Here is a 14,209-nt window from a genome sequence, read left to right on the forward strand (position 1 = left end):
GCGAGAGACGCGGGACTTGGGGGAAGTAGGTAGGGCGGGGTTGGTGCGAGGTTGTGGCGTGCCTGTATTTTCAATAATAAATAGAATAAAATGTTTTGCCCTTTACCTGCGTTGTCCTGAGCTCTTTGTGGTGGGTGGGTTCTGCAAAGAGAATAATCGGACTGTGGAGGGGGCGAGAGTCAGCTGGTGCTTTTTCTGCTCCTGACATAAACATGAGAAAATGAGAGATGTTCTGAGGCTCTACCAGCCCGACAATATGTACCATCAGCAGGGCTTTTACAAAAGGGGGCCTTTCAAGAGTGCCATATGTATTTGTACCACTAGAGGCCTTCAAAGCTACCATATGTCATACTTTGGATAGATTATGATTTAATTTAATTACTTTAATTAATGATTTAATTTAATCTGGTTAAACAAATTTTAAAAAGATATCAGTGATCAGCAATGAAATCAAGGACGTTTCAGTGTTTTATGTTATTCTTTTAATCAAATCATAAAAATTAGTTTAATTAAAAGGGATGCATGTTTAACCACCATAATGTTTGGAATATACTTTCCAACCAAAAAATAAGGTGATATTAATTTACCCATTTGCTGTCCTTTCACTCTGGGCAAACCTGTTTAACTGGCTGCCTTTCACAAACAGGCCATACTGTATTTGTCACTTTCAGTTACATGTAAAAATATGTGAGTGACACAATATTTGTTTTGGCTCTGTACATTTGGTGGAGCAAAGGTAATTTGGCAAAGTAATTGAAACAGACCTGGGTGAAATATGCGTCTTCCTTACCTGGTGCAATTAAGCCAACCAAGAGGACCAGAAGGCGGGGTTTGCACTTTTCAAAGGTTGAAATGCGCCAGACAAGCCTAGTAAAGCGTAGAAAAGTATTTGAATCCAAAACAATTACCTATTTGACCAAGATATGATCTGAAATAAAGTAATCATGTATAGTACTTGGTTTGCGTTCAATGAGTGCCTGAAGTCTACGCCCCGTAGACATCACCAGACACTGGCTGTCTTCCCGGGCGATTCTCTGCCACTTTGCAGCCATCTTCAATTCCTGTTAATTTCTGGGGTGTTTTGCTTTCAGTGTTATGTAGTGAAACGCATTTTTAATTGGATTCAGGACGGGAAATAGATTTTGCCAGTCACGAGAATTCCACTTTTTGGTCACTCAAGGCCCTATGTCCTTTTTCTTTAGACAGAGAACACACTACCTGATGATACTCCACAAACATCTTCTGTCTGCATTTTCCCTATTTTCCCTGTTTTAATACATATCATTACATTATTGGCATTTTGGCAGACGCCCTTATCCAGAGCGACGTACAGTTGATTAGACTAAGCAGGAGACAATCCTCCTCTGGAGCAGTGCAGGGTTAAGGGCTTTGCTCAAGGGCCCAACGGCTATGCGGATCTTATTGTGGCTACACCGGGATTAGAACCACCAACCTTGCATTTCCCAGTCATTTACCTCAACCACTACGCTGCAGGCCTACTTCATAGGCTACTTCATATACGCTCAGTGAGCACTTTATTAGGTAGACTTGTACACCAGCTTGTTGAAGAAAATATTTAATCAGCCAATCATGTGGTAGCAGCTAAATGTATACAAGCATGCAGACATAGTCAAGAGATTCAGTTGTTTTTGAGACCAAATATCAGAATGGAGAATAAATGCGATCTAAGTGACTTTCACCATGGAATGATTGTTGGTGCCGGACGGGGTGGTTTGAGTATCTCAGAAACGGTGATCTCCTGGGATTTTCATGCACACTAGTCTCTAGATTTTGCAGAGGATGATACGAAAAACCAAAAACATCCAGTGAGCAGCAGTTCAACATGTTGTTAATGAGAGAGGTCAGAGGAGAAGGCCCAGACTGATCAAAGCTGACAGGAAGGTGACCGGTAATGCAAATAACCACACATTAGAACAGTGTTATGCAGAAGAGCATCTCTGAACACACAAAATGCGTCAAACCTGAAGAAGAGAAAAACAAACAGGTGTTACTCCATAATTGGTGGCCACCGAAAACTGTGTCCCTTGATGTCGCTGTTGAGCAATATTTTTAGCCCGTTCCTCTAAATGAACGCACGCGGGTATACTCGCTTCAGCACTGACACTTTCATCAAACATGCACAAGCTCACGAGGTGGCTTGTGTTGCACTGGCACAGTATTTTACAGAAAACATAATATTGTTAAACTAAAAATAAATTTAAAGAGTGATACAAAAACACAATGCACTCTGCATTGTACATATACTCTGTTCATTAGTATTCAGCTTATGACGAAATATGGTTTACTTGCAGATCTAATGGTTGTTGTACGAGCAATAGGCTTTATATATATATACTAATATGAACACGGCTGTGTCCTCCAAACAAAAGTTTTCACCGAGTGGCAATGATGTTACGTTTGAACCAACTGAGAAAAGGAAATTAACAAATCGGAAGAAAATTTGCACTACACTGAAACTGGACACATGGAATGTGGAATAAGGTTTTATGTAGAAGGTAAGAGAAGGCAGTATACTGCATCTACAACCATCAGTCAGGTATGGTGGAGGATCCAGGTAAGTTTGAGATTGTCTAACAAAATGTGGAATTGGTGATTATTTTTGATTGAATGTATCATGAACACAGAAAAATGTAAACAAATTTAGGAGGCAACAAAATTAGCCTCTGCACAGGGTGTGACTCTCTCTCTCTCTCTCTCTCTCTCTCTCTCTCTCTTTCTCTCTCACACAGAGATAGAGAGAGAAAATGGGAAACAGTTATTTTTGGTTTGGCAAGGTTTTGGCAAGCACATAATTTCAGAAATTGAAATAATTTCAAAATAGAATTCAGGGCATTGTTTCTTTCTCAGTCAATATACCAAGTTAAAAAGCCTGCTACAATTAATTTCATCATTATGATTTTGGTATTCATAAGTTTGCAGATCATCGTAAAATACAGTGAGTATTATTATTATTATTATTATTATTATTATTATTATTATTATTAGTATTATTATTATTATTATTATTATTGTTATTATTATTATTATTGTTATTGTTGTTGTTGTTGTTGTTGTTGTTGTTGTTGTTGTTGCTGCTGCTGCTGCCATGTTTTTGTAAGTTGATCTTGTTTAACACTGTTTTCTGTTCCTCAGAAACTGCTGAAGGTTTGGTTAACTCTGCTCCTATAATATTCGTAGAGACTGGACAAAATATGACAATCCACAGCTGGGTGAAAGAAATGTCACTCTATTTCAAACACATTAGCTGGTACCAGCTGAGAACAAGTGGAAAGGTGAAGTGCTTGGATTACTACAATGAATACAGATCAAAGTCCAGCCGTTACAGTGGAGTGGTTCCCAAGGACTCAAATGCATATCTAAAAGTATCCAGAGCAACAATTGCTGACTCTGGACACAATTTTGCTGTGGTGCACTCGAAAAAAGACTTAAAATCTGGCTCCTTCTCAGTTGTAGCCGTAATTGGTAAGTTACAGGTGTATGTCATTGGGGAATTATTTGGGGGAATTATTGTCTTGTCATATTGCATTATTTATAAACCTATTAAAAACAAAAAAGTAATAACAATTCAAAACAAGCCAGCTATAACAATAGGTTAATATATATATATATATATATATATATATATATATATATATATATATAAAAACTTACATTTAATGTATCCATACCTGTTAAGATATTTGCAATTATTCCCTAGTTAGAGAACACACAACAGTTTTGAACATCTCCAGTTGATGTGTCTGCTTATTGTACATAACCTCTGTACATACATTTACTCTAGCACTTTGAAAACTTTGGCAACTCTCTACATACATTTACTCAAACATGACAACAAAATCACACCCTGCTCTTTGTGTTATAGTCTTTGCAGCTTCACAAGTTTTGCCTGACCATGAAGAAAAGTTGCAAATATGCGTATTCAGTATGTTTTCTTAACCTTGAGGAAACAGTTTCAGAAAACACGTAGAACAACTCATTAAAAATATTTTGAAGAACATTAAAAATAAGTTTCTGCCTCTGTTTCTGCCTCTGACAAAAAAAACTAACAGTCTGACTCTAAAAAAAAAGAAAAACATTCATGAGATAAAGAGATTGTTTTTTCAATGCCTAAAATAATAATAAACAATGGTTGCAAACTAAACTTGGACACCTAACACCTAACACTTATTTACCTGGTTTGCAAATGTATCATATTTTTAAAGATAAATATTCATTGTGCCCTAGGATTGTGGAAAGTTGAATTGTCAATCCATCCATGCCTCAACATCTTTTGTAAGATATAGGCTACGGCAAAAATGGCTATGGAAGAACAATATACAGAGACAGTTCTCAACTGTATGGTCAAATCATTACGTGGTTATTAATCTAATCCCAGATCATGAATTAAGGTTATCAGTCCAGCAAATGTGTGCCAGAAAACGTCATAATACCCCCCTAAGTGTTTCCACCAATCAATATCATGTATAATGTATTTATACACTATTTGATTTATTTGACTAATTAGGTGAGTTGAGAACAGGTTCTCATTTACAGTGATGACCTGGCGTGTCATTTTAATGTCCCACTGTTGTGTCATGAGACGCACTCTGCGATATCTCTGTCTCTCTATCTCCTCAGATCCCGAGGTTCTCCCTGTAATGCGCGTGTTCCTCAGTCGCACAGGGACCGCTCTCTGTGAATTCAAAGGCGGGGGTCCACACTGGAGTGATCCTAAGTGGGAAACTGATGATACCAAGCAAGACCTGAAGTTGTTGCAGCCTGAGGCTGAAACTTTTATAGATGAGCACGGTGCATTCATACGGTCCTCCATCCTCTCTTTGGAAGAAGGGGTCCATGGTTTGAACTGTGTATGTCAGCACAGCACCGGAGTTATTATCCGAACGCGGGTCATACGAGCTCGTAAGAAAACGTTTTTTTCTCCCTGTTTTACTCTTTATCTTATCAGGTCCTGTCTCCCCTTCAGTTATCATCGCTGTCCGGTAATTAGCCTTCTCTCACTAAATATTCAGTGTAATAATTGTAAGTAGTTTCATGGTCTATTGTTAATTCAACTAGTAGCCTATTTATTGTACCCAGCAGCCTTTGATTTTAATCAATAAGTTGCCTATTAGTATAGTTTGTATTACACATTGAGTTCTCCATGATACATTACATACACAAAATGTATGTAAGATGTTCCTTAAGTCTCAAGTTCACTTCACAGTTAACTGAAGTGCTGTACACTCATCAAAGATACAAGACTGACCTTGATCTCAAACGTATTCTCAGAGAGCTGTGCAGCTGATTATTATACATATTATACAGCAAACCAATCCTAAAATGTCAAGAATTCTATTTTACTTTTTCACCCAATCACAGTCTTTTGAATTAACACTCATTCTCAGAGTCACTGTGTAATTATAAGTCCTAATATTGGGATGCTACTTTAGGCAAGGATCAATGCCAGCTGCTGCTGTATCTATCTCCCCTGGCTGCTGTGCTGCTGGTGGTGACTCTGACAGCCAGTGGGCTATGGGCCTGGAGAAAGGGGAAACAGAGACCTACAGGTAAGATATTCAATAGAGCTGTCACCTGATATATATATATATATATATATATATATATATATATATATATATATATATATATAAATCAGTAATATTAATGTCATATTAATTTCAATCTCTCTCTCTCTCTCTCTCTCTCTCTCTCATTATCTCCCTCTCTTTCTCTCACAGGGAATGGACAGGAATGATAGGATCTGGAGGAGTGGCATAATAGTTAGACTGAACTGGATTTGTAACTCAGTGGTTGTAGTTTTCACTCAGGGCATGAAATTCACTCCACACTGGCCAGAGTGGTGTATGGATTCTAAAACTCCTTAGCTGTTTCCAAAATGTTATCAGCCACATTATCTATTACAATACAACACAACCTGACTGTTTGAGTAGAATCTTTTACCAGCATTTGGCTGGTGGTTTGTGTTCACTTCATATCCTGGTTTCATTCAGCAATGGAACATTGCCATTTTACTTTTGAATGATGTACCTGCATTGCTTCAGTAAATATCTAGCTGGAAAAATTAGATTCTGTGTAACAAGTAATGTACATTACTCCAGATAAGAACATCTGTTAAATGCCTAAAATGTAATTTCATAAGAACAAATACATTTTTGTTGTGTATATTCATAGCATTTGCTGATAAATGTTTTTGCCATACTTGTGGCCCATTTGTACATGAAGGTTTTAAGAATAACGCTGTAGAGATTCATCACATTCTCTACAAAGCACTAGAGATTTTGGGTACAATTTTTTATTGATGTGCAGACCTTATAAAATAGTGATTTCCTTGTCGGTATGTATTTACGTGAGTAAGTCGAACTAATTACTCATCTGTTATTGATAGAAGACAAATATTTCTGTAGCTACAATACATACAATGAGTTCTACAAAATCATATTATATTAGATTAAGTTTCATTATGCCCTAGCCTACTTTTCTATAAAATGTATATGTTATACAAGTTGTATTTTACTTGACAGAATTATTGCAACTGAATGAAATAAAAAAGCTTGACAAAAGCAGATTATAACAGTTTATAAGGATTATTTTCAAACTGCCTGATTTCTTTTTCTATTTATTTCAAATCCTGTGGTGAAGTATGTGGTGCTGTGCTGTACCATGGAAACATTTATAATTATAGGCCTACACGCAGACACTTACTTCACAGTCAAGCAAGGGGAGTGGTACATGTAGCTCAAAACCGCTGATCTGACTGAATGATTGCACCCATTCCGTTCATCAAGGGCTAATGTCATGAGTTTTTAGTTTTTAGTAGTGGCCAATTGCTAACCAATATAAATATATATTCTGTCTTAAATGAATGTGTATAAAATGCAGTTCACCTGCCTGTCATTTAACAGGACTAGCCAGAGTGCACTGCTCATGTTGAGTGCAGGTACCTGTGTACGAAAGGTATTATAATTTATTTATTCACTTTGAATGAGCATGCTTCTTATTCATGCTTCTTATTCAGTAATCACATTCTTTCTGAAAACCACAGTTGCCAAAATTATTGGCACCCCTAATAATTATTGTAAAAAAAAATTTTTAAAGTCAAATTGCCAATACAATTTTACGTTAATTTAGTTCATCTTGGTCTAAAGGAACTATATTGTGTCATGAGTCGGGTTAAAGGTACAAAAACATACATAAACGGTTAAACAAACAAATGGAAGTGCAATAATAAAAAGGTGTAAATCATGTGGAATGGTTGCAAAAATGCAGCAAAAAAAAGTGCAGATATTAGTTGTGTCTTAGGGTCAGCAAGTGTAAAAAAAAACATACAATGTGGCACCTCCATACCAGCAAACTCTTTGGAAGGGAACACAAAGACAGCCCTTACTGAGCATGATAAACAAAACCAAACCTCTTGAGTGTGCCAAACCTCATTGGAATTATGACTGGAAAAGAGTGCTATGGTCAGATGAGACCGAAATTGAATATTTTGGCCATACACACCATCAACATGTTTGGCAGCAAAATGGAATGCATGCAAGGAGAAGCTCCACATATCTACTGTCAAATATGGCGGTGGATCATTGATGATTTGAAGATGTTTTGCTGCTAGTGGTCCAGGGAGGTTGATTTAAGATCAATGGCACCAATAAATCTTGGCAGAAAAGCAGGTTTCTTTGGTCGTATGTAGATTGTCCAGCAGCATACATCAAAATCCACACAGAAATGGTAAAAACATCTTAAACTCCATGAAAAACCTGATCTGAAGAGTGGGGTATCCCAAAAATGAATGATTCTGAAAAGTTCTGAATGGTCAATAATCCCTCCAAATATATTATTTAACCATATCACAAATTATTGGAAAAGACTTATGGCTGTCATCTTTGCTAGGGTTGTGGGCACAAAGTATTAAACCATGGGTGTCAATAACTATGTTTTTTGTAAAAATATTTTTTTCATCTGAAAAATGACTTGGTTGATTGAACTGAATCATTAGTAAAGCACACTGGATATAGACCATAGTCGGAACATGTTGAAAATAAAGCATTTGTCATTAACTGTAATATTTGATTAACCTTTCAGCACTTTTTGTGAAGATTTATCAGGGGTGCCAATAATTCTGGAGCTCACTGTATGCACTGAAAGACAAATATTTTGTATTTGATTATAGGCCTATATTCCATTCTTACTATGATGGAATTGAGAGGAATTGTTTTCAATGAGATGTTTTATTTGCATGCATGAAGTTTTGCTAGCATGTTTGTCTACTTTACGTACAAATAAACAATTCGGACAGGACAACAATTTGTTTTTCAAGCAGATCTAAAAACTAGTCTTGATGTTGTTTGTAGGAAAACGGTGAGGCTAGAGTTTGAGCATTGAGATGGTGACACCGCCTTGCATTGAAGTGGTTTTAATTCAGCTCAGTTCTGCGGGTTTTGTAGATTCCAGTTATAGAAATAGCTGTGAAACAGTCATGCGGCATGTGGTGAAGGTGTGGTCCACTCCGAATGGAAACTCAATCTATGATTATAGAGCAAAAAGGCGAACCTGAACTTGGCACGCATATGTTCTCTATCTGTAAGCAGTCAGTCAAATGTCAGATGAAATCACACACAACTTTGTCCTGCAGACATGCCACATGCTCTTGGTTTCCTGCTACTCATTCTGTCCAGCAGTGAGTAATTTCTATTTTCCAATGTGTAGGGAAATTACAATTGCATACTTGAATAATATGAAATAAAATGATTTGTGAATATGTTGTTATTTATTAGAAATAACACATATGATGAATGACATTTTGTACAGTTTCAGATCTGTCTAAAATATTTTTGTCATTTTTTGTCGTTTTTATTGATAGGCTTTTCAGACATTCTGTTTTAAATGTACATCTTTGTTTATTGCAGCCAATTATCTGTGCTGTTCACTCCAATTCACCAGAACTGGTGGCAACGTCATTCTCCAGTCACACTGCCAGTATCAGGAGGACCAGGGCTTGTGGGTTCGAATGAACTCTAATGAGACCCTACAAAAGATCAATACCAAATGTGAACAATCGCCCTGCCGATTCTTCAGCAAACAATTAAACCACACTCATGTTTCCCTGGCGATTGATCAGGTGGAACCAGGGGATACAGGGCGGTATTACTGCGGAGAGTTCAACAAAAGATGCCTCCAGTTTAGTGACAATGGAACTGTATTACTGGTCGGAGGTGAGTATGTCCTGGCTCAAGGTTAAATACTGTGATGTGAAAGGACTGCAATGTTGTTGTGTACCAACACAGGGTTTAGGAATATTAATATGGTTACGGAATGTGTTAGTGAATATGGTCATGATAAGAAAATAATGCTAGCCAAATTACAGCTCAATTATGCCAGTCTAAAATAGTAATTGATTGACAGGGTTTGTAGTAGCTACTCGTGTACCGAAAGCCATGCAAGTAAAAGTTGCATGCATGACATTTCTTTTGGGACAGCAGTGTCTGAAATCTTTAGCAGGTTGTTATGTTGGGAAAATGGACAGTAAAATCATCCATATGCAGAAGATTTGTATAAAATAAAAAAATAAAAAATAAAAACATCTATGTTGCTTAGTATGCTTGTACTAAATTATACAGACAGAAACATGTTTATTTTTGCTTGATTATGGTCCCCTTTATCTGTAGTCATGTGAAAAATTTGTATTAAAAACATACAAGAAACACATATGGAGTATACAGAAAATTATAAATACATACAGCATATGTTAGAGAACTGGCATATATAATTTTTGCTTAAATTAATTCATAGTTTTTTAACATATAAGGCACTTCACAATTTAATCTTATATTGAGAGGTACATGACTGGGACCCGCAAGGTTGCCGGTTCAATCCTCGGTGTAGCCACAATAAGATCCGCATAGCTTTGCGCAAGGCCTTTAACCCCAAATTGCTCCAGGGCAACGGTTTGTTCCCTGCTTAGTCTAATCAACTGTAAGTCACTTTAGATAAAAGTGTCAGTAATACCCATAACAGAAAATCAGTCAAAGACTGGGTGTTTAGGAGCCTACACAGCATGCGGCCAGTGACTCAGAGAGAAAAGAAATATGCCCAACAGCAAATTGTGAATGGTTCAAGGTTGGTGGTTCTAATCCCGGTGTAGCCACAATAAGATCTGCACAGCCATTGGGCCCCTGGGCAAGGCCCTTAACCCTGCATTGCTCCAGGGGAGGATTGCCTCCTGCTCAGTCTAATCAACTGTACGTCGCTCTGGATAAGAGCGTCTGCCAAATGCCAATAATGTAATGTAATGTAAATACACAAATTATAAATCATAATTGATCACAATATTTTTGTTAGTAAAGAAATTTGAATATCCAGAAAAAAACAGTGACAGAAATGCAGGCATGATGTGCATAGGTGATGCAATTATGGAAAACAAGAGCTACTGTATAAGAATGGGTTTCCTGCAGATGACACAGTACAGGATAATGTGTCCAGACACGTTGGTTATAATGAGAAACATGATATTGTCAGCAGATTTGAAATGGGCATAGTATTATTTGGCCATATTCTTTCTATAAAATATTTTCTGAAAATATTTTTCAGATCTTTATGCAAAATGGGTGCCTGAGTAAAAAAAACAAACACATTTTTATCAAACACCCAAATCACCCGAGAAAAAGTAATTTCCCCCTTAAATGAATAACTGCTTGCACCATCTTTAGCAGCAATAATTGCAAACAGTAATTTTGGTCTTTTTAAGTCGCTGTGGAAGAACTGATTTAATTCAGAAAACTGGTAGGTTTTTGAGAATGCACTGTTCGTTCAGCCACAGCATCTCTATTGGATTAAGGTCAGGACACTCTGGTGTCATCTAATTTCTGGTGTTGTTCTTCGGCAGATATCTGGACGCACAGCAGTGCTATACATTTGCTGAATAAATGGATGGGAGAGGGTGGAAGCAAAGAGCTGGATTGGAATAAAACATCCAACGGTAGAAGACAAGACAAAGACAAGACTGACTCAAATTCAGACCGGAGTGAAGATCCTCAGCACACTGAGTTGCGTTGTGTCATGACCGGACTCAGTGCCCCCTGGGTCAATATCTTATGGCGGTCTTCTCAGGAATCATGGGAGAAACCTGGTCAGACCTGGTCTTTCACTGACACCGGAAGAGGGTGAGTGGGGTACAGTGGGGTTCAGGTACAATTTCCATTCATGTCAATTACTATTATTCTGTATGAACATATACATTCTAGGGCCTCCACTGGCTAAGTTGGCAAAAGCTGGGACCTCTAGAATAAACATGGCCGTCAAAGGTCTGAACCTGTCCTGTATCATTACCCAACGATAACTAGAAGTCCACAGTGCAAGACACAATTAGCTTCGTTTGTAATAGAACATGCCTATATAATACTTATAATTGTAGTATCATTATTTTGTCTTTGTGTAACCTTTTTAATAATGATTGAGATGATTGGAAAAGCCCTGTGAAACCAGTATCACATCAAGATCTCTGAATAAAAACAATGCGAATCCCATTGGCCATCGATCCAAAATAACCCACATATAGTACCATAAACTATATTCTTCATTTAGGAGATTTTTCTTGAAGTTAGAAGCATTTGTTGAATCTGAAATTTTTGTTTTATTTTTTATAGTCACAGGGTAGAGAGCCAGCTGAGGATTGGACTAAAAGTGAGGTCTGACTGGGAGTATGAGTCTGAGAATGAGAATTTATACCATGTGCAGCAGATGAATTTGGATAGGATGGTGGATATGGATGAAGAATTGTGGTGTGAGGTCCAGGTTGGGGTGAATTCCATTGTTCAGAGCCCAAAGTTTTCTTTCCTTCAGCAAACCCATACTGACCCTGGTTAGTATGAGGAGTACATTTGATGTATCTATCTATATATCTATCTATCTATCTAATGAAATGATATCCTATGAAATATGCACATCAACAGGCTGTGCTTTGTATTTTTCTGCCAAACATCCGCATGTAGGTGCATGCATGGCAACCAGTGTGAGAATGCAGCACACTGCAATCTAGAATCTAATACAACAGCACCATCTTGTGCCTACTGATGCTTTTACACTCAAAGCAGACTGCATGACTTCCATGGACATTCAATGGCAATGGCATACAGTAGCCTGCAGTACTAGATAACTAAGCTTAACAATGAATATGCATATGTCATTATCCATTTAATATTATAATCATCTCATATGCTGTTATATGTGATTTTCAGAGTGGTGTGATAAACTCCTATATGGAGAAATAGCGCTTTGCACGCTCTGCGTGTGTCTTCTCACTCTGCTGCTGTGTCACTGTCTCCAGCACAAGCACAAAGGTATGCTGCACACGCTCCTCTAACATTGACAGGGAATGACATGCCAATAAACACCACATACAGAGACTAGCGTGTGGGAAATACAGAAGCTGGGAGGTTTACATACAGTGCAGTGTGATAAAGAGAATAAAAGAGGGATAACCGTAGTAACAAAGGTAAGGAGGATCAGAAGAGAAGAGGACCAAAGTAATGGAGAAATTGACGGACTGAATGAAATCACTGTGGGAAATTACAAGTGAGTTTCTTACCTGTGTTTCAGGTTCAGAACCGTCATTGACAGAAGTTTCACCAACTTGCGTAAGCATTGCACACGTACTGTCACATTAACAGTGTCATTCAATAAAAACATAAGATATTTAACTTTGATAAAAGAACAAATCACATTTGTGCATGCCTTTCCAGAGAGATATCACCTATGCTGAGCTGGATATCAAGAGAAAACCCAGGACAGAGAGAAAACAAAGACAGGCCCAGAACCAGCAGGAAGACAGTATGGTGTACAGTCAAGTGAGATGCAAACATGACTGAAGGAGAGTACAGCGAAGGTGAAGGGTAAATTCAGACACCTGCAGATAAAGAGATACAGACCCACTGATACTGCAGGAGCTCCCTGTGGAGAAACGGACAGAGAGGCAAACAAAGACAGCCAAATCTGTACAGTCATTTGTTGTTAAAATTCAATGTTTATGCCTCCAATTATGAACTTGCAGTGTTTGTAATTTTTACCAATTATTCTCATTTTGGGGAAACATTAAAAGAAAAATATGAATTACTAATAATAATAAAGATTTATTTCATGTTTTATTTTCTGCAGCAAACCAAAATAATACAATTAACATGTTACTTGTCACAATGTTGCATTATTTTACTTGTCATAATTTGCATTGCATGAGAAATGTGCAAACTGTGCTGAATTCATCTGGACTGTTTGGCCCTTTTTTCTTTTTTTTACTTAGCTCATGTTTTACGTGATGCACTATTCAATCATTAGTCATTTTAAATGTTTTTTTCTCACCTCAAAATAAAGTCCTGTGATGCTAACTGTGCATCGTGCTTGTGCTATCTGGAAAGCAAAAGATGCTGCTATAATGATAAATAAGCTACTGACACCTGTGTTACCACCAGTTATAGGAGACATATGCACATACTAGAAACACAAACAATTCAGCCCAGCCCAGACCTATTGTAAAATGGAGAATGGTTGTTCATATTGAAACACCAACTGTCAGTAGTTACCCAACTTTCAGTAGTTGCATTATTTATTTTGCACTCTTCAAAAAAAGGTAGAAGAAAATACATAAAAAGGTGCAAAAGCTTGTGATTGGGTTGGTACCCAATTGGTAACTGTACCTCTAACCAGCAATACATAATTAATTTGTACATGTTTTGCTTGTAGAAGGTACTTATTATTACCCAGACATAACATATGTAAAGAACAAAAATGTACTTTCACTCTACCTTTTTGTGCAAGCCGAATCAGACAGCCTTCTGAAAATCACAATGTTAACTTGCAAGTTCGTGCTGCTTGTGGATATTAGGCATGTTTAAGGTTAATGGCAATGTAATGGCAATGGCAATAAATGTACAAGTATCCCGTTTCTAAAAGCATAGGTCACAATGTATTTATATTTAAAGTGCACATACAGTAAATAACATAAGCCAAATGTATCTAAAGTTTGGCTGATTAGAATATTGTTTTTTGTTTTCCTTCGTAGTAACTTCAATCTAATATCCCGAATGACGTATTCAATACTGGTTTTAAAAAGGTTTCAAACGGATTTTTAAAAAATGGCCAAAATTTAGTTTTCAATTAAAAATATCGCAAATATCATTTTAGAAAGTGACATGCGTTTCAT

General features: G+C 37.2%; 1 long non-coding RNA gene across 1 annotated transcript; it reads left to right on the forward strand.

The window, feature by feature from the left end:
- The first annotated feature begins 12,250 nt into the window (after positions 1 to 12,250).
- On the forward strand, positions 12,251 to 13,297 carry LOC133118632 (uncharacterized). Its single transcript, XR_009706412.1, has 3 exons — positions 12,251 to 12,353; positions 12,613 to 12,650; positions 12,756 to 13,297. It is a non-coding gene; the product is annotated as an uncharacterized LOC133118632 (long non-coding RNA).
- Positions 13,298 to 14,209: the final 912 nt, after the last annotated feature.

Source organism: Conger conger, chromosome 1 (assembly GCF_963514075.1).
Source record: "Conger conger chromosome 1, fConCon1.1, whole genome shotgun sequence".
Taxonomy (NCBI): domain Eukaryota; kingdom Metazoa; phylum Chordata; class Actinopteri; order Anguilliformes; family Congridae; genus Conger; species Conger conger.